The 24,578-nt window shown below is 39.0% G+C and overlaps 1 protein-coding gene and 1 long non-coding RNA gene across 2 annotated transcripts in view; one reads left to right on the plus strand and one right to left on the minus strand.

Annotated features, from left to right (window-relative positions):
- LOC144228399 (uncharacterized) overlaps positions 1-3,080 on the minus strand; it is a 46,987-nt gene extending 43,907 nt beyond the window's left edge. The window contains exon 1 of the long non-coding RNA XR_013334178.1: positions 3,010-3,080. This is a non-coding gene — a long non-coding RNA (uncharacterized LOC144228399). The remainder of the gene's footprint in view (positions 1-3,009) is intronic.
- CYYR1 (cysteine and tyrosine rich 1) overlaps positions 1-24,578 on the plus strand; it is a 107,557-nt gene that overhangs the window by 37,005 nt on the left and 45,974 nt on the right. The gene's annotated exons all lie outside the window — the stretch shown is intronic.

The raw sequence follows: 24,578 nt of genomic DNA on the forward strand, positions 1-24,578 counted from the left end.
AGTGAGATTCACAGATCACAAAGCTACACTCATGCTTCCCAGTCTAGTTCATTTGAGCCTCACTTTTAAACATGATTTGACAGTTACGGAAGACCAAGTCATAGAGGACAGCCTCTACTCTGAAAGGTAGAGCCAGAACAGAACAAAAAATGGAAAACCAAAGAAGGGAGAGGAACAAAGTGGTAATCTCACGAAAAAAATCATAATTAATATGCAAAGAGAACTAAGAGACTATATTGCATCTATAAAACAAGACCAGAACAAAACACATTAAAATGAACAAAGACCCAAAGGACTTCTTGAAAACTCCATTAAGATAGCTTCAGTAGGGGTGCCTGAGTGGCTTAGTCTGCTGAACGTGGTCTCTTGACTTTGGCTCACATTTCATGAGATCAAGCCCCACGTCGGTCTCTGAAATGATAGCTCAGAGCCTGCTTGTGATTCTTTCTCCTCTCTCTCTCTCTTTCTCTGTCTCTCCCCACCCCCTACTCGCTCATGTACTTTCTCTCTCTCTCTCAATATGAATAAACATAAAAAAAAAAGGTTCTTTCTCTCTCCCTCTCCCCCTCTAAAAAAAAGAAAAAGATAACCTCAATAACCATTTACAGATCATTGGTGTGGTTAGTGAACACCTCTGATGTCCACTTCTGCACACTATCACTCCACTACCATGGCCCCACCTGTACCTCCTCACCTATACAGGGGCAGCTGGTTGAGAATGAGAGGGCAGAAAATGGGTTGGTTTCAGGCAGGGCACCAGTAACCTACTCTTTCCATGGACCACAGTATCTAATAAACAAAAGTTCATCTCTATGATCACTATTGTTCTTACCAGATATTTCTAGTTGTCTGCCTACCAGCCTCATGACGGTAGGCTGCTCCCTCTCCCATAGTTTGAGGTTAAGCATTGCCCTGTGGCTTACTTTTGTCAGTGAAATGTGTGAAAGTTCTGGGAAGCTTTCAGAGCTGGTTCACTACTTGTCACACGCTCTTCTCTTTGTCGCAATGAAACCGCTTGCAGCCTGGATCACTGAGTGTTGATACAGGACAAAGAAAAACCCTTTCCTTCCAATCCAAGTTGGATTCAAAGCTTGAGCGCTTTGATAAACCTTGTTCGGACTAGGAGCTGACAGCTTGAGGTCATTTGTATGGCAATATAAACTGGAATCTCTACTGTCTACCTCCTTGCATCTGCTCTTTATGTGTCCTGGCTTGTGAACCAAAGGGAGATGCCACACCACACAGAAGAACAGCATAGAGGAAGCCAACTTGGACTCTTTGATATCTGAATCTTGATCTTATGCATAAGTTGCCTGGAGCCCAGTGGCTTTAAGTCACACCGTACATATATCCATAACTGATCCAGCACCACACGGTCTCTGAGTCCCTACATATACCATTCTTTCTATCTGATGAACTCTCCCATGGCCTTCTCTGTACTCTTCACTAAATGAATTAACATGCTCATCCACCACAATCTTTCCAAGAATTCCTCTAGGAAAGTTTCTCTGAATCCACCCACCACATAAGGTTCCCAGGCTATATGCTCCTACACATGTACTTTTCCTTCACAGTGTTTACAATTACAAATTCGTGGCTTTTTGCTTGATTCTTTGAGTGCAGGATCTGTGGTTGGGCCTGGTACACAGTAGGTGCTCAATAAATCATTGAATGAATATAATGAGTGCACGTAGCATCAAGAAAGCTGAGAATAAGTCTGGAGAATATAGAAACGATGTATTGAGGGGAATGCAAAATAAAGATCAAGGCACAGATACAAAGAGAACCAGGTGAAGGGCTGGTTTTGTGGTGTGCAGGTAACATCAAGAAGCAGGTACGTTTCCATTCCAGTGTCTCAGGGCTGCTAGTGTTATAAAGATAGTGATTGAAAATCAAAGGTGAAAAGTTACCATTTTCTTTCTACCTAAATATTGAATTTTAAGAGCAAACCTCCAGGCCCTTGATAATCACATTAGAGTGACTCCTGCCATGCTTTTCCAAAACAAAAGCCTCTGGAGTATGGAGATAATGGTGTTTAAAATGTACTAAGCAAGGTGACTTACACCTTCTGAAGAAAATGCTAAGTTCCTGCCATACCTGATTTTAAAATGCTGTAATTTGATATTGCCTTCCTTTGGTAATGTACACCATTTCTTAATTCATATAGATCATACATATGCCCATTTGTTAAAAGCATAATAAAGCATCTCATAGAAAAGCAGAGCCTAATATCTGTGTGGCTTTCAATAATAGATTATATCTCCTTTCTGTTACATACTTCTCTGGAAACCTTGAGTTTAAAGTAGCCCTACGTAAGGAGATGTACAAACTCACTGGTGGCCTACTGGAGAGGCAAGTTACAAATATCTTCAAGTGCTTCAAGTGCTTCAGAGTTCACTGAACTCTTGAGCCTGAAGCAGCCCTTGGAGAGTGGGATCTGAGAGTGGCCATTGACCTACAGTGGCCCTCAGCAGAACCCTCAGAATGCTGACAGGGTGTATATAATGAATGAAATTAGATAGTCTTTTAAATTTTAAAAGATATTGTAACAAAACCTGATTTAAAGCTCATGGACTTCCCTCCATAGCCATAGTAAAGGTCTCATAAGCCTCTCTCTCACCCAAATGAATAGAATGAGCAAAACTTCAACAGCACTGTTCTTTCTTTTTTTTAATGTTTTATTTATTTTGGAGGGAGGGTAAGGGGTGAGGAGCAGAGAGAGAGGGAGACACAGAATCAGAAGCAGGCACAGGCTCCGAGCTGTCAGCCCAGAGCCCACCACAGGGCTCGAACTTACAAACTATGAGATCATGACCTGAGCTGAAGTCAGATGCTTAACTGACTGAGCCACCCAGGTGCTCCAGTACTGTTTTTTATAATAGTTTAAGTATTCTGAGCTGAACCTCCTTCTTTACTCCTTTTATAACTTTCCCTCTTCCGCTCTTTGCCCTAACTCAGCAAAAAGCTCCCTTAAACTAGTTTACTCTTTTATCCAAAAGAGATACTCACTTTGAGCCAGGCTGTCTCTGTGCCACTCTGCGTTAACAGCTGCAACGTCCACAGACAAATGTCCAATGACTTATGGGAAACAAAATAAACAGTGAATGAATGAGCAAATGGAAATAATAAAAGTTCTAGGTAGGGTGTATTTCTATTGCAGCCATTCTTTAAAATGGGAGTAGTCCTATTTTCCTTGCAAGGGTAGAGAGTAAAATTAATTGTTTAAGAGTTAAGCAAGCAGCCATTAAGGTAACTGTCAAGTTCCCCTCAGGAAACAGCACACTCAAAGGAGAGATTGGAGAGAGTTTAATAAAGGATCTTTTGTAAAGGTGCACATATGGACTGGAGAAACCAACAGAAGATGGTGCAGTGTTTTAGGCTATCAATAGCTGAGAGCCCTTACCGATCCCTAAGACTGAGAGGAACAAGGAAAGAGAGTAGTTAAGAGACTAAGAGGAACAAGGAAATCCAGACAGTAGCTGTATGAAAAGAACCTCCCATCAGAGCTATGGCTGTCCCTGGAAGGCAGCCAACTGCCTTCAGGGAAAGCCAGAGCATCCTAGGACTCATTCTCATGTCCCTTTCAACTTCCAGGCCCTTGTATCTGGTTTCCACTGGCCAAACCCAAGCAGAAGTCAGAAGACAATTTGGTCTGTTGATGCAGTTGTTATGGGTCAGCTTTTCTGACTATTGAGCAAGATGGAGAGAAGTGGAAGGTGGGTCAAGAGGGATAAGAAAATATCCAGTATATTAACACACAGTAGAGATGGAATGCATGGTCACCAACTCTGAAGCTGAGTGTGATGAAGTGAGAAAGCAGTAACTCATATTCATGGATTCACTCATTTAACATTAGCCCTTTATTCAACCCCCATCCTGTAAAAGAACTCTGCTAGTTCCTGAGCATACAAAGAAATAAAGCATGATTACTGCCTACAGAGACTTGTAATGGGGCGATCAGACAAATAAATAAGCAAATGACAATACATCATAGTCGTATTAGTGAAATACTGACCAAGTATTTTGCCAGGTCGTTATTTTGAGATTCTGGCTGACAAATTCCTTACACTGATTTGAACCAAATGCTGACAGAGTGCCAGAAATACTGGTGGATAGCATGACATGTGTGCTTGAAGCTCCTTGTACTTAGAATTTGATACTGAATTTTATATTATTTGAATCAATCTTAGAGCAAATACATCTGAGTTTTTAAATTCTTAAAGCCTTCTAGACCTTTTGCCATGAAAGAGTAAGTGGCTTTTGCTGGTTATGTTGCATAACCAGTGTTTGCTAACATTCACTTTTGCAATTGATCCACTCTCAGAACCAATACCAAGCATTGCACAGAAAACACACACACACACACACACACACACACACACCCTGCCACCGCCGCCACCACTACCACCAGTGACAACAGCGACAGCCTTGTTGAGGTTTTGTCATGACCAGGTCTTGAATGTGCTGCATGCCATGTCGCCAAAGTAACAAGATATTCAACTTCTAGATACCAGTAAAATTTCTCCATTAACAAAACATAACTTTATTATGGCAAAAAGCAATCATGCAGGCTGATTGTGAACAGCTTGAATTCCATAAGCATTCCTCAGCTCTGACGACTTTTATAACACACAAATACAAGCAAATTGACGGACAGACCTAAGCTTCACAGCATCTCAAATGATATAGTGTGGGGTTGTTAGTCTTCAATGGAAGAACTGTTCATTTACTTACCATCATCATAGAGCTGTTTACAAATACTTACCTGTCAATATTCCTGAGGACATATGTCTATATCAGTGTTGCTCCATAATTCATCATTGTCACTAGAAAAGATGAGATGGGTATAATAACCTAAAATTGTCAAGAAAGGAGCCTTCGTGGGTATTTATCCAAAGGAAATGAAAACACCAACTCGAAAAGATACGTTTATCCCTATGTTTATTGCAGCATTATTTACAATAGCTAAGATACAGAAGCAACCTCAGTGTCCAGAGATCAATGAATGGGTAAGATACACACACACACACAACACACACATACACACACATACACACACACACACACACACACGGAATATGAAATATTACTCAGCAATAAAAAGAATGTTGCCATTTGCAACAACATGGACAGACCAATGGTGTTTTGCTTAGTGGAATAAGTCAGACAGAGAAAGGCAAATACCATGTGATTTCACTCATATGTGGACTCTAAACAAACAAATGAACAAACAAGTAAAAAGCAGAAATAGGACCATAAATACAGAGAACAAACTGGTGGTTGCCAGAGGGGCAGTGGTGGGGGAGGTGGGCAAAATGGGTGAAGGGAAGTGGAGAGTTATGGAATGAATAAATCAAAAGGATGAAAGCTATAGCACAGGGCATATAGTCAATGGTTTTTTTTTAATGTTTTATTTATTTCTAAGACACAGAGAGAGAGAGAGACAGCGTGAGCAGGGAAGGGTCAGACAGAAAGGGAGACACAGAATCAGAAACAGGCTCCAGGCTCTGAGCTGGCTGTCAGCACAGAGCTCGACACGGGGCTCGAACCCATGAACCATGAGATCATGACCTGAGCTGAAGCCGAACGTTTAACCGACTGAGCCATCCAGGTGGCCCTAGTCAATGGTTTTATAATGTCATTGCATGGTGACAGAGGCTTTGTAATGTCATTGCATGGTGACACATGGTAGCAACAGTGAGCCCAACATGCAGGATAGAGAGAAGTTGAATCACTATGTTGTACACCTGAAACTAATGTAACATTGTGTATTGAATAAAAAAAATTAATTTTAAAAAAGGAAAGAAGCTTCCAAAGATCTTTTGTTTTCTTTATTTTGAAGATTCATTATGACCAAAGGTCTAAGAGCTAACTCTCTCTACAGGCCTCCAAATATACCTCTGCTCAATCGTTCTAGCAAACAGCTTAAGTGCTTAATAACATAAAATCTAATAGCATCGAACCACAGTGACCTCTGTCAAAAACAACATTACCTGCAGCTGATAATTTTAAATTAAGTAAAATAGAGATGGATGGTATTGTCCCTGAAAGTTGCAGGCTGCGTCTCCCTGTGGCTTCAGGACTTTGTGTCTGTATGCGCCATGCTCCTGGTCCAGCCAGCCTCTGGGTCTGCAAGGGTGTGCACTATTCCTAACCCATGCTAATGGCTGCTGCTGGCTCCAGCCAAACCATGTTGTGTACACATCTCATCCATTTGAAGCGAAGCCAAGAGTGATCACTTGTATTCTAAGATTTACATCAAAATCGTGGTTACTTGTTTTCTTCATCCATTTTATGCTTTCCAAGTGTAATGTATAACACTCATTGATTCAATATATGAATTATATATGTGTGCGTTACATATTACTATATGACTCAATCTATAAAAGTTCATTTGTATCCAGTTTATTTATCTGTACCCAGTTCATTTATTTCATAAAACCCTTCTACCATTCTAAAACTATGCAAAAGGAATATATGTGACAAAATCTGATGTGAAAGACACAGAATGGGCTTTGAACTATGAAGACTTCTATTCAGATTGCCACGTTTGCCGCTTACTAACCAGATGACCTTTGACAACTTAGGAAACCCCTCTGAGCCTTACTTTCTTTGCATGGTAAGTAGAAATGATAATACACAACTAGTGGATTGTTGTGAGAAATAAGTACAAGTATGTAAAGTGTCTTTGTAAAACGTAAAGAGGAATGATTCAATGCTTTAATTTCATTACGCCCCTTTGTTTGCTGTTAATAGTGGACTAGGTGTGTGTGAAATAGATACCAAATCAACAAAACTGTATGGCTTAGCCTCCCAGTCCCAGAAAGCATTTGTTGAAAAGGCTCATGGGAGATTTATTTGAATGTTCTTCCTTCCCTTACACACTTTCTTGTCTGATTGCCACAGATACTCACTAACCAAGCTCCTCAATAACAAGTCAAATTGGTTTCCAATTCAGAAACTTCTTCTGATTATATAAATAATGATACCATGGTAGTAGATTTAACTGAATCTTAGATTTTATTTTCACTTTTTCCCTCAGTTTAAGGTCTTTTTCCAGCAGACTTCTGGCAGATATTATTTAACAGGGATTTCTAAAAAAAAAAAAAAAAAAAAAAAAAAAAGGCTTTTANTGTACATAATATTTAAAAGGGATTTAAAAAAAAAAAAAAAAAAAAAAAAAAAAAAGGCTTTTAATTGTAAACTTTTTGAACTAAAAGCAGAAATTCAATTATTAACAAAATGATAATATTTTGGCTCAAAATTAATATTTCTATTTCTCTTCTGCCAAATGGTTTGCTTCTATTTGATTGATAGTCAGATTTCTACCAGAGCATTTCAGGATCTTTAAGTTTTTCCTTTACCCTTTCTTTATGGAATTGCTAGAGTTTATTTTTTGACATTTCTATATGATGTTTTCATAAAACTGCTCACTCCTCTGTCTCACTATATTTGTCTGAGCTTTTTAAAGAAAAGGTAATAATAACTTTCATTACCTCAGACTTTGTAAAATATCATATTTCTAAAGACACAACAAGTGAACAGAACCTCTGATTGCCGAGTTGTTACACTATTTGAACAAAATATTCTCCAGGGACATATGCAAGATTCTGATACCTAAAACCTGAATTTAACTTTGAATTTGGCAGCAGAGCCCTTAGGAAAATAGCAGTGTTCTGGAAGAGCTGATCTTTATGCATGATTCATCTGGTCATATTTATGCAAACTAAAAGAAATGTACAGAAGCAGCAACAAAATGGAATATATTCAACCCAACATAGGCCAGTTTTACTTGATGAAAGTGGAACCATTCAACAATCAATTAACTGGGGCACCTGGGTCATGATCAGCTCAGGTCATGATCTTGTGGTTCATGGGTTCAAGCCCCGTGTGGGGCTGTGTGCTGACAGCTCAGAGCCTGGAGCCTGCTTCAGATTGTGTGTGTGTGTGTCTCTCTCTGCCCCTCCCCAACTCATGCTCTGTTTCTCTTTCTCTCAAAAATAAACATAAAAGAATTTTTAAACAATCAAATAGCTGTCCATAAAGGGAAAGATTTCTAGATTCGTGGATAATAGCTATTATTAGATATTCTTTGGTTGACTTTCTAACCTTTGAGCTTTATACACCATTCCTTGAGAAAAATAAAGTGGTTTAACTTTAATTGGTTATACAAATTGGGTTATTTTACATAATTAAAATATAGTGAGCTCACTCAACTTCATGCCTCAAGAAAACAAAACAAAAAACCATAATATTTTAAAAATTGTGCTTGCTAATTTCAAATTCTAAGCCCTGGTTATTGACAGGAAATACTTGTGTTGGTAATATTTTGGCCTCTGGACAAGGAAAAGTAGGAAGCTGCCAGTGCTTTTGGCCTTTGCTCTGGCTTTAATTTGCCTCAGATGTTCAAATGCCCTTTTCCACATTTCCTAGACAGAATAAAGTTATGTGAGGGCAGCCTTTCCTCGACTTCTGATCATTTATGTCATAAACACAATATTTGCAAGAAGAAGAAAATAGAAGAGTCCAGACCTCCTTCACTGAAGGAGTCAACTTACTTTATTGGCTAATTCATTATGAATGATTGACTTGAACTTTTGGCTTATGTTGTGTGCAGAAAGGAATGCCTTCACTCAGGTAGATTTTTGAGAATTAACAGAGCCACAGTGTTTGGAGGAGATGTGATTTGTCCCCTAGATGAGGTTTCTGAAGCTTAAAATGCCTTCACCTTCCTATCTCCTTTGATATCTAGAACCCTGAAGTAGGGCAAGAGTTATGACACCACTTTAAAAATGAAAACAAACAAAACCAGGAATCAAAGAGGTGAAGGGCTTCCCACAGGGCTGCTACAGTCACTTAGCTAACACAGAGTTGTAGAAGTAGGACTCAAAAAGACTGGTATGTCTATGAGCGAAAAAGAAATAGAAATATACAGAAGTTAGCAAGGATGTTAATCAGGGCAGAGGCTTCTGGAGAAATATTTGATTTGTATTTTATTTTAAACAGTTACTCACTTTCATGTGGAGTCCTGATTGTAATGGGCAAGAGAGAAAGCAGGGACCCCACTTCAGAGCCATCTGGGGAGAAGGAGAGAGGACAGGGGCTTTTCCTCAGCTAATGACCAGGGAAGAAGAAAATCAGATTAAGAATATGTTTTGGAGGTAGAAACAGTAGTAATTGTTGATACATTAGATGGATGAAGTTAGGGAAAGAAAATTTCTAGATTAAAGGTATTCTAGATTTCTGCAAGGAAGGTGAATGTATCTTAATTTGAAATAACCATTGAAGGGCTACAGTGAAGTGAATCTTGCCTGTTCTGCTAATACTCAGTCTTTCTCTGAACCATGGAATTGTTTTGAAAGATGACTGTGACCCTTCTATAGGCTACAATAAAAAAGAAATGTGTGTAAATAAACAAACAAAATAGAGGAAAGAATATCTGTATTCTTTTACTAATTCTTTTTAGTATTCTTACTAATTCTTTTACTAATTCAAGCAATGTTTTTCAATTGCTTTCTGATATTTTTGGTCTGGCTTCATCTTATCCATCAGTTAGATTTCTAGAATAATTTGATTCTATGTCTCCTCTATCCGATACCTTCAATACTTCTTCCTCACCTTACTCCACACTCTAAGGATGGTCCCAAGGCTCTTTGCAGTCTGGCCTCATCTTTCCAGACTTCATTTTATCCAAGCTCCCCACTCCTGTCCCCTAAGCCTGTGTTCTCACGAAACGGAATGGTCACGCTTTCATAACTATTGTTCTTTGTGCCCAGAACACTGTAGCTTTCTTCCTGGCCTCGAAAAACATATTCATCTTTCCATTACCAATAATCCAAGTCTTTTCCAGGAAATCAGCTATCCCAAGGATAAAACCGCCCTTGAATTCATTTCCCTAATAATGTTTTTCACAGTTTATGATCAATAGCTGTGTCTCCATCTTCCTCGGTAGACTGTGAGATTTTCAAGGGCAAGGAACTGGTCTTTTTATCTTCTCATCACTGTATCTCAGAGTATATGGTAGGTGCTCATCAGTGCTGATTGAAAGAAATTAAGGTCTATCTCATTATAAAAAATAATAACAGGAAAAATATTTTCTCTAGAAAATCAAGATGTGAAGCAAAAGTCCATTTTGTGAGCCATCAAAGTGTTCATAAATCCTACCATAATCAGCTAAAGTGTTATATATCTTCTGATATATAAGTAACCTTTAAAACGTACCATCTGTGCATTTTTCCATGTTAAAAGAGTTTTCTTTTAAGTTCTTTCTTTTTATTCCAAAATGGGTGATGTGACAGGTTCCTTTAAGATTGTGACAAAGGGGCGCCTGGGTGGCCAGTCCATTAAGCTTCCCACTTCGACTCAGGTCATGATCTCACAGTTCGTGGGTTTGAGCCCTGCATCAGGCTCTGTGCTGACAGCTCCAGAGCCTGGAGCCTGTTTCAGATTCTGTGTCTCCCTCTCTCTGTCCCTCCCCCACTCATGCTGTATTTCTCTCTGTCTCAATAATAATAAACATTAAAAAAAAAAATTTAAAGATTGTGATAAAAACTCTTGGATCATTTCACAAATTCATATGCACACACAACCTTGCAAATAATTTTGGAGGCTTTCAAGCCCACTCAAATCTCCTCATGGAGTGGATCAAGACTAGGTTAAAGTAACTTCTGTGAACTTTTAAAAATAATAATTTTCATTCCAGATAGAATTCATTTGCAAATGATGACAGTGTAACCTTTTGAATCCATACCAACACAGACCCTTTCCTGAAGGACAAAACAGCTAACGAGGAGCTCCAAAAAATAAGAGGGGGAGGGGAGAGAGAGAACCATTATAAATCCTACCATAATCAGCTAAAGAAATGAGCTGAATTCTTCCCAAATGTAAGCAAATATTTTATTCTATCTCTTCCTGTTTTTTTCTTTGCTTTTAATTCAGAAGCTGTGTCACAGATGAGCTATGCGTAGGTATATCAGGATTTATAGCATGTATCCAGGACTAATTTTGTTGATCATTCTCTTTGGAATGAGATACACTCAAGAGATTAACAGAGATAGCAGTACATCAAGGATTCTTTAAAAAAGTAGATGGCAATATTATTACTTTTTGGTCAAAATTAGAACAGATTAAAGGAGGCCTTTATTAACTATTATTGATTGATGTGAATTTGAATGCTGTTTTCGGATAAGTTAGCCCTGATGGTTCTTACTGAAATTTGTTTGAAGTTAGTGTCCATTCAGTGTACTACTTGCTTACAAAATTTAAGAGTTAAAAAAAAAAAATACCTGAGCATTTCCCAAGGTGAAATGTATTGGCAGAGCTGTATCTATTTAAATAGATTTCTTTAATATAAAGTCATTTCAGTCTGGGCTATATCGCATCTATAGGTTAATTTATGGAGAACCAAGGTTGCTGATTTCATCTCTTAAAAATACCTCTCACCTGGATTACTGTGATTGCCTCCTCGTTCTCCCTCTCAGGTTACCCTACCTAACTCCTAACAGTCTCTTCTCAGCCCAGCAACCAGAGAATTCCTTCCAAAACCCAATTTTGGATCATGTCACTCCTCTGGTCAGAACCCTGCAGCAGCACCTTATGTCCATGCAGAGTAAGAGCCAAAGTTCTTAAATGGTCTACGAGTCCCTCTAGACCTGACCTCTTAGCCTCTGACCTCACCTCCTACCATTTCCCCCCTGAGGTCCTCTCCTTCAGCTACATTGACTTTCTTGCTTGACTATATGAGACCCAGTTTATTCTCCTACCCTCACGGCTGTGCCACCAGCCTAGAATGCCCTTTTCCAGGTGGCTGCTTGGCCAACTCCTTCATCACCTTCAAGTCATTGTATCTCGACTCATTTGCATCCCTTCCTCCGACCTTCCTTATCCTGCTGACTTATTCTTTTATTTTTGGTAACATTTACTATCTTCTGACAATATTTATATTTTATTATGTTTATTGCCTGTTCCTCCACTCCTTCCAAAATGTAATCTCCTCAAGGACAAGTGTCTTAATATTCCAAACATCTGAAATAGTACTTGGCACGTGGTAGGCTCTTGATAAATATTTGTTGAATCAAATGAATCAATTGATTGACTGTATAGCCTAAGATTTACATATTAATTCATTCTGAGGATATGACAATGAATAAGAAGATAAGATCCTGTACAAAAACTAACTGATGTTGCCTGTGACATTAGGATCTCCATTAAAATGTTTGTCACCAATCACAGACAGCCATGAATAAAGGAACAGGGATGATTCTACCAAATCTATTCAATTTTGAGAAAAAAGACATCTGTTGCAAGGATTTCAATGATACTTCAAGAATGTAAATTACTGCCTAATTTTTGAACTCAGAGTGACACATGATCCCGAGTCTGTTCCCGTGCTGAAGGTAATCAGTTGGTGAAAAACTAAATCCTACCATTTGTTGGTATGTCAGCAGGCTGAACTTTAGGAGGATAATGGTCTGGGAGCATCATAAAGCATGGAGGCACAACGAGTAAAGCAGCTTTACTTTTCACAAATGAGATTAAAACAATAGCTTCATAAATTAGTGTCCTAGACAACCATGATGGGTGTCTAAGTCTGGATCTCAGATGATTGCACATATAAGACCAGACATGTCTCAGCGTTGCCCTCCCAAATGCTCAGAGAGTAGCAGCACCCACATAGTTAAAGATCCAACATCTTCAGCAAGCTGTGTGCCGTCAGCATAGGTGCTGTGACACCAAGATTCATGATGTTGTAGGCCAAGACCTCAAGGGCCACGTAAGAGGAACACTGACATACCCTGTCGTCTGGCCAGTTTGCTATAACAGAATACCACATTGGGTAGCTTAAACAATCAATATTTAAGGAACTGGGAAGTCTAAGATCAGTTAGCATGTTTGGGTGATTGGTCAGGCCCCTCTTTCTGATTTAGAGACAGCTGCTTTCTTTCTCCACAGGGTGGAGAGAGTCCAAGCTCTCTTTTTATACGTGGACTAATCCCATCATGCAGGTTTTACCTTCTTGACCCCATATAAATGTAATTGCTTCTCAAAGGCCCCACCTTCAAATATATTGCACTGAGATTAGGCCTTCAACATATGAATCCTTTTTTTTCTTAAATAGTTTATTGTCAAGTTGGTTTCCATATAACACCCAGTACTCATCCCAACAAGTGCCCTCCTCCATGCCCATCACCCCCTTCCCCTCTCACGCACCCTCATCAGCCCTCAGTTTGTTCTCAGCATTCAAGAGTCTCTCAACATGTGAATCTTGAGGGGACACAAAAACTCAGTTCCTTATAGTCCCCAAGAAATATCTATATGTGCCTGTGTAGAAATTTTCTGGGGTCTCCTCTCTAGGAGAGAGGAGTTCTCTTAATGAAGAACCGTCTGATCTGTCTCAAATTTTGGGATTTGCTACCCCTCCTCTACCCACTCTCATTTTTACTTTTGTCAATATGTCTGATTCCTCATCCACTCGAATCTTCTTTTAGAGAAAAAAATAAAGATATTTTAATATAAACTAAATAAATCTAGATAGGTGAGTACGTTTTCTGCTGCATTTTTCTTTTGGTAGCAAGCCACTTCTAGGAAATAATTAGGTTTATCTGACAGCAGTACTTGAAAGATTAGAAGTAATACCATATTAAAACTGCATATAACATGAAAAGTAAAAATGGATTCTAGAATCAACTCAGATAATCTTATACAGGGTGTTCTATTTCTTTCTTAGAATTCACTTTATTGATAGGTACATTATTTTTAGCCTTAATCGTAGTCAAAATTATAATTGGATAGATTATCCTAGTGAATTCTTAAATCCTGGCTAAACATTTCTTTTATTATTACATAGAATCCCTTCATTACTTGCTGGCTTGTAGAATAATCTTCATATTAAGTTAAGCAAAGAATTTTAAAGCAATATCCTTAAAGTATTTAACACATTGTAGAGGCCAATATAAGTGGCTCTAAGTTTGACCATTATTGTACATAATATACATGTCTACTCTTGTCTATTTACACAGATATCTTAAAATGATTACATACTGGGAAGCCTCTATCAAAATGAGGAAATTTATCCAGCAGAAATCATCAGTTAGATATTCTATCATTAATCTTTTCAAGGTGCAATTTCCATATTTTCAGCTTTAGTAATAGTTAATTTTCTTATAATTACTGCATAGTTAAGATTATTTTTTCATAATTTAGGACCCTAAATCATTTCCCATCAATAAATGCATTAATATTTATCAAAAGAGGAAAAAACCCTTTTAATGTGCTTTTAAAATGTCCTAAATACAAGTCTTTCAAGAGGTTTTCAAAGGGTCCTATGAACTATCAGACTGTCACAATGATATAAATTATATAATACAAGAAATTATACAATTATTTAAATCACACTTTTGGAAGAATATGCGATCAGAGGACGCAAATCAGTTTTTTTGTTAGAGACTCCGAAAAACGGAGTGTATGCCAATAAGCCTGTACATCCTACAGATAGTGAAAAGTACTTTTAGACTCAGATCCTCACATTGGCTTTGCAACTGGTAGAAAACTAAGAGTCATAGTTCAATATGCTATCTTCTCCCATTTGATACAACTGCTTCACTCTAAAGAATTCCAATGACCAGAAAGAACTGTATTAACTGAAAAGAACCAAGTCAAAAATAAGCTGAGTGTGGGAACAAACCTCCGAGGGGGAAAAATGACTACATTGAGGAGCCTAAGAAAGTGAAATTTCATGTGTACATTGTTTTTAATACTTATGTCTTTAAACACTTTTTGTATGAATGCCATTCTAAGACACTGTTACCAGGTTGGGGGGGAGGCGGACAAAAAGGTGTAAATGAACTCTAAACCTCCTGGAGTTTATATGCAGGTATTATTTCAGATCAAGGATAGAGCCACATAAGTGGTCTAGAAAGAAATTTCTATCAGAGTGGAGAAAAGAAAGAGATAGCATTTCTGAATAAAGAGATCAAGCCAGGGGGAGGGGGTGTTTATTGAGGAGGTAACACACTTAACATGCAGGAAACAGGGTGTACAAGGGTTAACTGGAAAACAGTAGCCCAGAGGGACTGAGCAAACTAAAATAAGTCTGGAAATGGAATTTGGACAAGTTTGTGAAAATGACTTGGAAGGCCAGAAATCCAAAGCATCTGACCAGAGCAACCATTATGTTCTTAGATTTTTTTCATGTCCAAGTTGGCACGTGGGACACAGAGTATTCATAGGTGGGTTGAGAGTCTGAGTTCAATGGGCCAGTAATAAAAGAGACAACAGCTATCTGTGTTCTTACATTTACCATGTTGAACTGTAAAAAGCTCTCTGTTTTATCATTTCTCTATCTGTATTATTCATTTAGTAGATATTTATTGAAAAAGTGCAATGTGTAGTGGTAGGTAGCCGGGGGAATGAGGCGGGAGGCTCATTTATGGCTCCCTTTTTATCTAATTATTTATAATTATTTATGATCTTTCTAAGCCACAATTTGCTCTTCTGTAAAATGGGGATATGCTGCATCCTTGCAGAGCTCCTGTGCATGTCAAATGAGGTATTGTAAGTAAAAGCCTTATCATAGGCCTGACGTGTGGTTAGTGCTCATTTTACTCTCTCTCCCCCGCGGCCTTTCCCAGGCTTTGCTCTGCTCCTTCCTCTGTGTCTCTTGTCTTCCCCCTCCCCCTGCTAGAGTCCCTTAAGCCTTCCTTATAGATTTCTCCGCTTTATAAAACTTAGAATTAAGTCTAAACCTTGAGGGGCGCCTGGGTGGCTCAGTTGGTTAAGCGTCTGACTTCGGCTCAGGTCATGATCTCACAGTTCATAGGCTCAAGCCCCGTGTCAAACTCTGTGCTGACAGCTCAGAACCTGGAGCCTGCTTTGGATTCTGTGTCTCCCTCTCCCACTCGTGCTCTGTCTCTCTCCCTGAAAAATAAATAAACATTAAAACAATTTTTTAAAAATAAATCTAAACCTTGATTCTTCTATGAAGAATAATTCAAGGAGTACTTACACAATATTCGGGATTCTGCTCCAGTCATTGTCTTGGTAGTAGCTTAGCTCTGACCTTGAGTGTTGTTTTTGCCTTTGGACTTTTGCCCAGTCACCTCTTTAGAACCCTGGTCTTTCTAAGACCCGGCTTCTCTTTTCTCCTGGCCGAACACCATAGCCTCACTTTATCCCCTTTTCTATTGGCTGCGTTGCCCTGGATCCCGATCTGGTGAATGGAATCTTACTACTTACAGTGAATGTTGCCGATGTTTAGGGCCTGTCTGTTCTTCAGTGTATTTGCCTGCTTCCAGATTGGGTCCTGGGGTTGTGCCCTTCAAATATTGTGTTTGTTTTTATGGAGCTGAGCCAATCCTCCCCATAGCAGCTTGATTAGAGCACTAACTTGGGTCTTTTGCCATACCACTGGAATTTCCTTGAACACTGCAACTTAGGAAATCTGTGACTGTGTGTGTGCAGAGGCCTGGTAAGCATCCTGGCGCTCATTCCTCAGCCTACATGGATCTGTACCAGGCCTGTCCACACCCACACCATTCTTAAAGGTACAAAGGGAACCTAAGGCAAGTCCTTACGCTCAAAGATTGCATGACAAAGTAGGAGAAATCAAGTATATGACTCAATACAGTGCAAGGCAAGATATGGTAAGTGTGTCAGAGGAGATCAAAACACTGCAAATTCATAGAATCCAGGAATCAGGTAGGCATGTTTCTGAGCTGCCAGGTTCAAAGTGACATCCAAGTTGAGCTTTCAGTGTTGGCTATCAACAGACAAATGAAGCTACACAGATATCAACACACAGCTAGAACATGGAAGGCTGGAGTGAGAAGGCTGGAGAGAATCTGGTCTGGGCCTCACTTGTGGAAAATCTTAAAGGCCTGGCTAGAGAGAAAGCAGGTAAAAGGATGAGTATTAGGGATCTGGTTTAGTATAAAGCCACCCAGGCTATGTACTCCTTAACCCCAGGAGGAGGTCCCATTTGCATACCCTGGGGTTTAGCAAACTTCTGCTTTATTTGGCCAGGTAGTCAATATTTTAGGCTTTGCAGGCCATGTGGTCGATGTTGCAACTCCTCAAATCCACCTTTGGAGCTCAAAAGACAGCCGATAGGCAGTGTATAAATAAATGAGTATAGATGTATTCCAATAAAACCTTATTTATGGACACTGAAATTTGAGTTTCACAACAGATTATTATTTTGATTGTTTTCAACCACTTAAAAATGTTAAAAAAGGAGGGGAGAGGGCACCTGGGTGGCTCCATAGGTTGAGCTTCTGACTTAAGCTCAGGTCATGATTTCTTGGTTTGTGAGTTGAAACCCTGCATCTTGCTCCCTGCTGTCAGCACAGAGCCCACTTGGCCTCTCTCGCTCTTCCCCTCTCCTGCTCATGCTCTTTCAAAATTAATGAACATTTCTTAAGATAAATAAAAATGTGGTTAGCTAATAAGCAGACAAAATAGGCAGCAGACCAGATTTGGCCCACAGGTTATTATTTGCCAACCCCAATCTAGACTCAGTGTGCATGAAACTTCTGGAATTAAGACACGGGCCATGATTGAAAACCATTGATGGCATTTATTAAAGACCATGATACTGTCAAATTTGAATAAGAAATAGATCAGTGGGAAGAGAGATGTGAGATAAGAGACCATAGATCAAGCTGTGTGTGTCTGTGTTTGTGTGTGTGTGTTTTATTTTTGACTGAGTTTTTAACTACTATGTAGAAAGTTACTTCTGATCTGGACTCTTTATTTTTCTACACTCTCTATTCCCAAATGTCCACACAATGTATGACCATCAACTTGGAACTGTGACAAGCTCTGTGAATGTCTTATATAAATGAGAGCAACAGAAATGTTTAAAGAGAAGAAAAGAAGAAAAACAATCATTCTCAAGGTTGTAATCTTCGTAGGGGGTGGGAAGTAATCCAAACCCTTGAACTAAAAAGAGTGCATATAAGTTGTTAGCAAAAGGAAACAACAGAGCATTCACTTTGCAATAACCTGGCCCTATTTTATCATAACATCACATAAAACATCCTATAAAATTCACTGTGCTTTCTGTTACTCTCCATTTTAAAACCCAGCCCTTGGACATGTGTCAAAAATCTTGGTTCAGTGACCTTCTGCTTCAGAAAGCTTTATCTCATTGTTGATATGCTGTCTGCATTCCAGCACGTGGCTGTGGGTATCTATTTGCAGCTGGCTTTATTGGATCCATGTCTTTTGTTCATCACAGTGGAGTTATGTGGGCCAATGACTAGGCAGAAAAATTCCATGACAAAGTTCAATTAGAAGATTCTTATATGGATTTTTGTGTGTTAGTTACCATTGTATTGACTGGTTTCCGGACGCTATTGTTTTAGGCTGTAATCAATCTGTGACCTTTAAATGGCCATAGAGGTGTTCCTAATGTTCAGTGTGTGTATAGTACTGTTACTAGCAGCAAGAAACATTTTCTGAACTAGAATAATGGATGGAGATTCTTTAGAGGCACATCTGTTTAATATAGGAAATACTCGTCTATCAGATATAGATACATTCAAGCAGAATGAGCTGTCTCAGAAAATAATGGCAGGCTGAGTTAAAAAGAAGTTCTCTATAGGGACAGTTTGTTAATTTAAAACAGGTGACTTTAGACTCTTTGTGTCCTAATGCTATAGACTCCACTGAGTTTTCCAAAGTACCCAAAGCATATTTTAATAGTAGAATTCACACATTTGAGTATTTTGCATGACATGTATTTATAAGATTAGACCTGCTATTGATAATATTTTTTGCATATAGAAAAATGATAAATAGGATATCATTATTACTGTTATTACCATTAACATTTTACCATCACCAACAATCTTGAGGTGACTTACAAAATAATTACATATAAATTCAGTATCTTTTGATGTCTGACAATAAATATAATCGTTAATTACTCAAATCTGTAAAAATTAATGTTTTTAAAAGACTTTGCTATAACCTCAAATACATTCTACTGAAATTTTTCATATAGCTGATCGTTGATCAGTATCTTAACTACACATCAATCCTTGGAGCATAGGGTCGGCCCAGACCCTGGAGCACACACAGTAGCTGCTCCAGGTAGATGCTCTCTAGCAACAGAGGGTAAGATACCACACGAGCTGCCAGTGTTGGATTCACTCTCTCTTGAAGACGGTGATAATATAAAAGTGTCTTCCTAGTGTGCATACTTGTGCTTTGGGTAATCTTTAATGTTTATCATATATCATAATTTCCTTTGCATTTTCTTCATACTCTATACCTAGAAAATACACCAATGCTGATATACAAACAGCTCCTTACTTTACTGCTTAGGCATCGCAGCTGTTAAGCAAGCAAGACTGGAAATGGTACCATTGTCTACGGTTCTAACAATGTCGATGCAAAATAGTATAGTTCATTATATCTCATCCAGACAGGCTTTCTAGGTTTCGTGCTGCATTATTTATGTACTTGCATTTGAACAGTAGCCTAAATATGGTAATTCTGCTTGCAAACTTTTGTAGTTGAAACTAAAAAATCTCTTGGATACAAGCAGGGTATGTATTATTTTTCCCATTTGGTGGATTTAAAAAACGAGTAATAACTGATTTACTCAAGGCAATGTGGGTAGTGATTGGTTCAACAAGATCTCTGCTCGGCTCTGCTGGGTCCTACTCCTGTGCTCTCTCCATCTTCAGGAAGCCACTCCAAACCTGGCTGTTGTGTGAAACCTGAGGAGTGCTCCCTAGCGTGCAGGGTTCCTTTCCTTGAAGGGCCCTTAGAAGGCTACACTTCCCAACCAGCCCTCTTATAGTTGAGTGGGACCATGGGACTAGCTGACCATTGGACCATGAGCAGAAGTGATGTATGTCACTTCTGGCCCGAGTTAAGGTAAAAAACTCTGTGGGACTTTTCAACATAATCTCTTTCCCTTTGGGGGCAATCATGAAGGTCATATGTTGAGAGATTGGGGCCATAAGAGGCAAAAAGCCTGGTTTGCTGAGTCATTGCATGGAGAGCCATCATGGTGAGTCACCTGACTTAAGCAGACTGCAGCCCAAGCTCAGCCTATTCTAATAAAATCCATCTAGATCCTTTCTACAGATGCTATCAACACTTTGCCATTATCTCCCGCTATGATGTTGTGAGGAAGTCCAAAAATAACTCTTTGGTGCTATTGAGAAAATAAAGTGGAAGGTAATAACAGGGCGCCTGGGTGGCTCAGTCAGCTAAGTGTCCAACTTCAGCTCAGGTCATGATCTCACAGTTTGTGCGTTCGAGCCCGAACGCTTTGTGCTGTAACAGCGTGGAGCCTGGAGCCTGCTTCAGATTCTGTGTCTTCCTCTCTCTCTTCTCCTCCTTCACTCATGTTCTGTCTCTCTCCTTCTCTCGAAAATAAATAAATAATTTTTTAAACAAAGAAGGTAATAGGGATTGGTAAGAACTACTGCCACAACTTAAAATCAGTGGTCAAGGAAGGACTCACTTAAAAGATAACATTTGACCAATAAGTCAAAACCATGCAGATAAATCTGCAGAAGCACATTCTCGGCAAAAGGGAACTGTCACATTTCTGACATTTGAGGAGTAGCAAAGAGGCTGGTGTAGCTGGAATATAGTGACCATGGGAGGACAGAAATAAGAAATGGAGTCAGAGAGTTAAGGAGAAAGAGGCGCACCATGGATGGCTTTGGGGGCTGTTATAAGGACTTTGGCCCTTACTCTGAGAGAAAGCAGAGGCCACTGGGAAGTGTAATGACACGGTTTAATTTATATTTTTAAAGGATTGTTTGCTAAAAGCCTATTTGTGACACTAAACAGTTACTTACAATGGATGATGTGGTGACACAACCCTGACTTTGGGATGTGTGGTTTTGATACATGATGAATTTGCACCAAACCGATGCTGGTGGTGTTAACTCACACTGCAAATTATACTGATGACAACCAGACCCCTATCAAGGTTCCCAGTGACACCCTAGGCTGCAGTGCCCTTATTTGAAACACTTGCCATAAAGCTATCAAAGAAATCCTTGCAAGAGCCTTTATTCTCCTGAACCTCCACTGTAAATCATCAAAAATAGTTGCATATAATTTCAAACTAGCACTTTGAAGCACTGAGACCAGCACTTGAAGTGTCCTAGGTAATGACAGAATGAATACATTAATCTTTCAAACTCTTTGCTTTGTCATTTCCATCTGGATACTCAAAAGACACCTTTTGGCTCAGTGTCTCCAAAAATAGAACCAGTCCCCACCTGCATCAGCCTGCTCCAGAGCTTAGGTGCATTGGATTCCTGGTGTCCGTTCAGAAAACCCTCATGACTCCAGTATCTTAAGTCAGAAGCCCCTGAGATTGGTGACCATTTCTAAAGAGTCCTTTGTCCTACACAAGTCAACCCTTTCCTCTCTCTTTCTCCAGTGTGACCTCGAATCCAGCCCTCATTCCCTCTCATGCAAATTGCTGGAACGGTCCATAATGGATGTCTTAGGTCTCATTCTTTAACTGCACACAGCTACACAAAGTATCTTTCTAAAACACGAATCTGATTGTGTCACTCCCCTCTTTGCAAGGATGAGCTAAACTCTTTGGACTGAAAGATCCCTATCATCACGTTCCTGCCTGCATTTTTAGCCACATCTCTTGTCACTTCTAGATTGCAATTTTTGCAGCAGTTATGAAAGACAGCTTGTTTTCCAAACATCCTAAGCTACTTCACACATCCGTGACTTTGCACATGCCCTCTGCTGGAATACTGTTTCACCTTGTCTGACTGGCAAGCTCCTACTACTGCTTTCAGCCTCTGCTTATAGGTCAAACCATCTGTGAAGTCTACCCCGTCCCCACCTCCAGGGCCCCTCAGATGTAACTTTACTTCAGTGGTGCCTTGGAACTCACATCTATCGTCCACACCACACAACCCTTTGTATGCCAAGCCCCTGAGGCAGAGGAAAAGGAGCTATATAGTAGGTGATCAGTCCATATTGAATGAATTAATAACTCTACCATTCTGACTATTGCCTGGCGCTAACATAATTAAGAGGATGTCACGTCTGTATGTTGACACTCATCCTGTGCTGCTCAGTGGGTAGAAAATGGCATTGTGTTGTCACATCCTTCTTGAGGGAAAATGTAGTAATTTCTTTAAGCAGTTTGTTGGGTTAAGTTGATTAAAAAAAACAGTAGGCTTTCCATTTTATTTTATTAGTCTATCTCTGTACCCACACCACATTACTTTAGTTATCATAGCTCTGTAATGAGTCTTAATATCTAATAAAGCAAGTCTTTGCACTAATTCTATTTCAACACTGTCTAGTTATATGTAACCTCTTGAATTTACATATAAATTTTGTTGATTTCTATGGAAAGAACATGCCATGATTCTGACTGGAATCATTTGGGAGAAAAAATCAATTAATATAATTTATCTTTTCATGTATTTACATATTGTTTAAAGTTTTTTAATAAATTTAAAAATTTTCCTCACACAAAAAAAAAACTACTCTAATTTTGAACTTGTTTTTACTCAGGTTTCTGGGTTTTTGTTTGGGTTTTTTTTTTTTTTTGGCTTTTTATCACTTCAGACTGACTTATATTTGTAATTCTTTTTTGGCTTGCAGCCGGTATTATTAAATGATTATCATTCTTCTTAGGGCTGACCTCATTTTCTTTTGCAGTGGACAGTTTGGCTATGAAGGGGAAACCTGTTGAGAAAAATCAGCCTCTAGTTTCTGGATTTATAAGGGGATCTGAATTCTGAAATTGAGCAAAAATAGATTTGATTTAAGAGAGCAGCTCCTCTAAAATTAATAAACAACAGGAAAAAAGTAAGGTTGTCTGATTTTTTTAAGGGATTACATTTTAAGTGATACCACATTGTTTAGTATTTATATTTTTATATTTGGTTCTTTTTTTTTTTCTTATTACAGGATAGTGTATGCTCTATTGGGACATTGCTGTTTTTGCCTCATTAACTTGAAAGCCCTCTCTAGTCAGCATAAGGCATGTTTGGATGAATACTGCAATAATCTGCTGTTAGATCTGGTGGCTGAGTCATCTGTTTTTATGAGATTGGTACTGTAAAGAACTGAATCATACATCTCATGTCAAAATTGAGTGTGAATTTTAAAGCCGAACGTAAAATGAACCCTTGAGCATACTCAAGTGAAAATCACAGCAACCTGAGGGCTGAGGGTTTTTGTAGCTACTATTTGATTCTTTTTTACCCAGTTGTATTATTATAGTCCTTGTATTTTTATGCAGCAAGTGGAAAAATCCAAGCTCAGAACTCACTAGGACTGTTATGGAATGGATGATATTAGAAATGATTCGAGTTTCTCTGTGATTGTCTATAAACTGTGATCCTTTGCTCATTATGGGTTTCATTTCCTTATACAATCATCAACAGCTAAGTGCTTACATGAGGGGCTAGTGTCATTTTAGCAAGTGGGCCCCCACCTAGATCGGGTAGGGAGCCTATGAAGGTCAATGCACCTTTTGAGCTTGTTTCTCTTCCCTAAAATGGAAGGATTCCCAGGATGGGCACCTGGGTCGGGTATCCAAGGTAAGACGCAGAGGACAGAACACACTGATGATAGAAAAATGTAGAGAGTCACTTCAGACTAAGAACACCAAGCTCATTCTGCTGTTGCATCATGATTTAACTCTAATACTAGAACCAGAAAATCTTCTTTGGGGAACTTGAGTTTGAAAATGTAGCTGCCTGGGGGCACCTCAGTGGCTCAGTCTGTTAAGCAACTGATTTGGTTTCCACTCAGGTCATGATCTCACAGTTTGCGGGTTCAAGCCCTGTGCTGGGCTCTGTGATGACAGCACGAAACCTGCTTGGGATTCTCTCTCTCTCCCTCTTTCTCTGCCCCTCCCCCCTTTCTCTCTCTCAAAATAAATAAACTTTACAAAGAAAAATGTAGCTACCTGTACAGTTCACAGGTAGATCTTTTTAAAGCTTATTTTCTCTGTTTCTTTACTTAGCATTGGCCCAGGATGCTTTGGAAAATACAATGCAATGATGGTTGAGAAAATAATAATTGTAGAATTTGTGAATCAAAATATGCAATGAAACATCATTAATGTAATAGTGGAGGGAAAGTCCCCTAATATCAGAAGAATGTCACAGTTCATAAGCTGTTCATGTCTAGAAAACACAACACAGCACAGATTAATTAGCTTGAGGGCATGTTGATGACAAGGTAACTATTGGTTAAATGCAAGGTGACATTGAATGTGGGTGGATTAGGAGTCAAGTCCAGTTAGGGTATAGAATGAAGGCTTTGAATTTCTCATAAGCCCCTTTTCTAGATTAGGAAGGGAATCTGAACCCTTGCATCATCAGCAGAGTGACTGCCTTTGGGGACTGTGTGGTGTTTTGACTGTGAGGGGGCACAAGGGGGCTTATTGAGATGGTGGATAAGATCTATATGTTGATGAGTAGGGGTCTTATGTGACTTATGCATAAAATCATTTATTCATCAAGCAGTATTTTTAATATTTATGTGCTTTATTCATGTAAGTTATACCTACACACACACACACACACACACACACACACACACACAAAACAGCG

This window comes from Crocuta crocuta, unplaced genomic scaffold (genome assembly GCF_008692635.1).
Source record: "Crocuta crocuta isolate KB4526 unplaced genomic scaffold, BGI_CrCroc_1.0 scaffold369, whole genome shotgun sequence".
Taxonomy (NCBI): domain Eukaryota; kingdom Metazoa; phylum Chordata; class Mammalia; order Carnivora; family Hyaenidae; genus Crocuta; species Crocuta crocuta.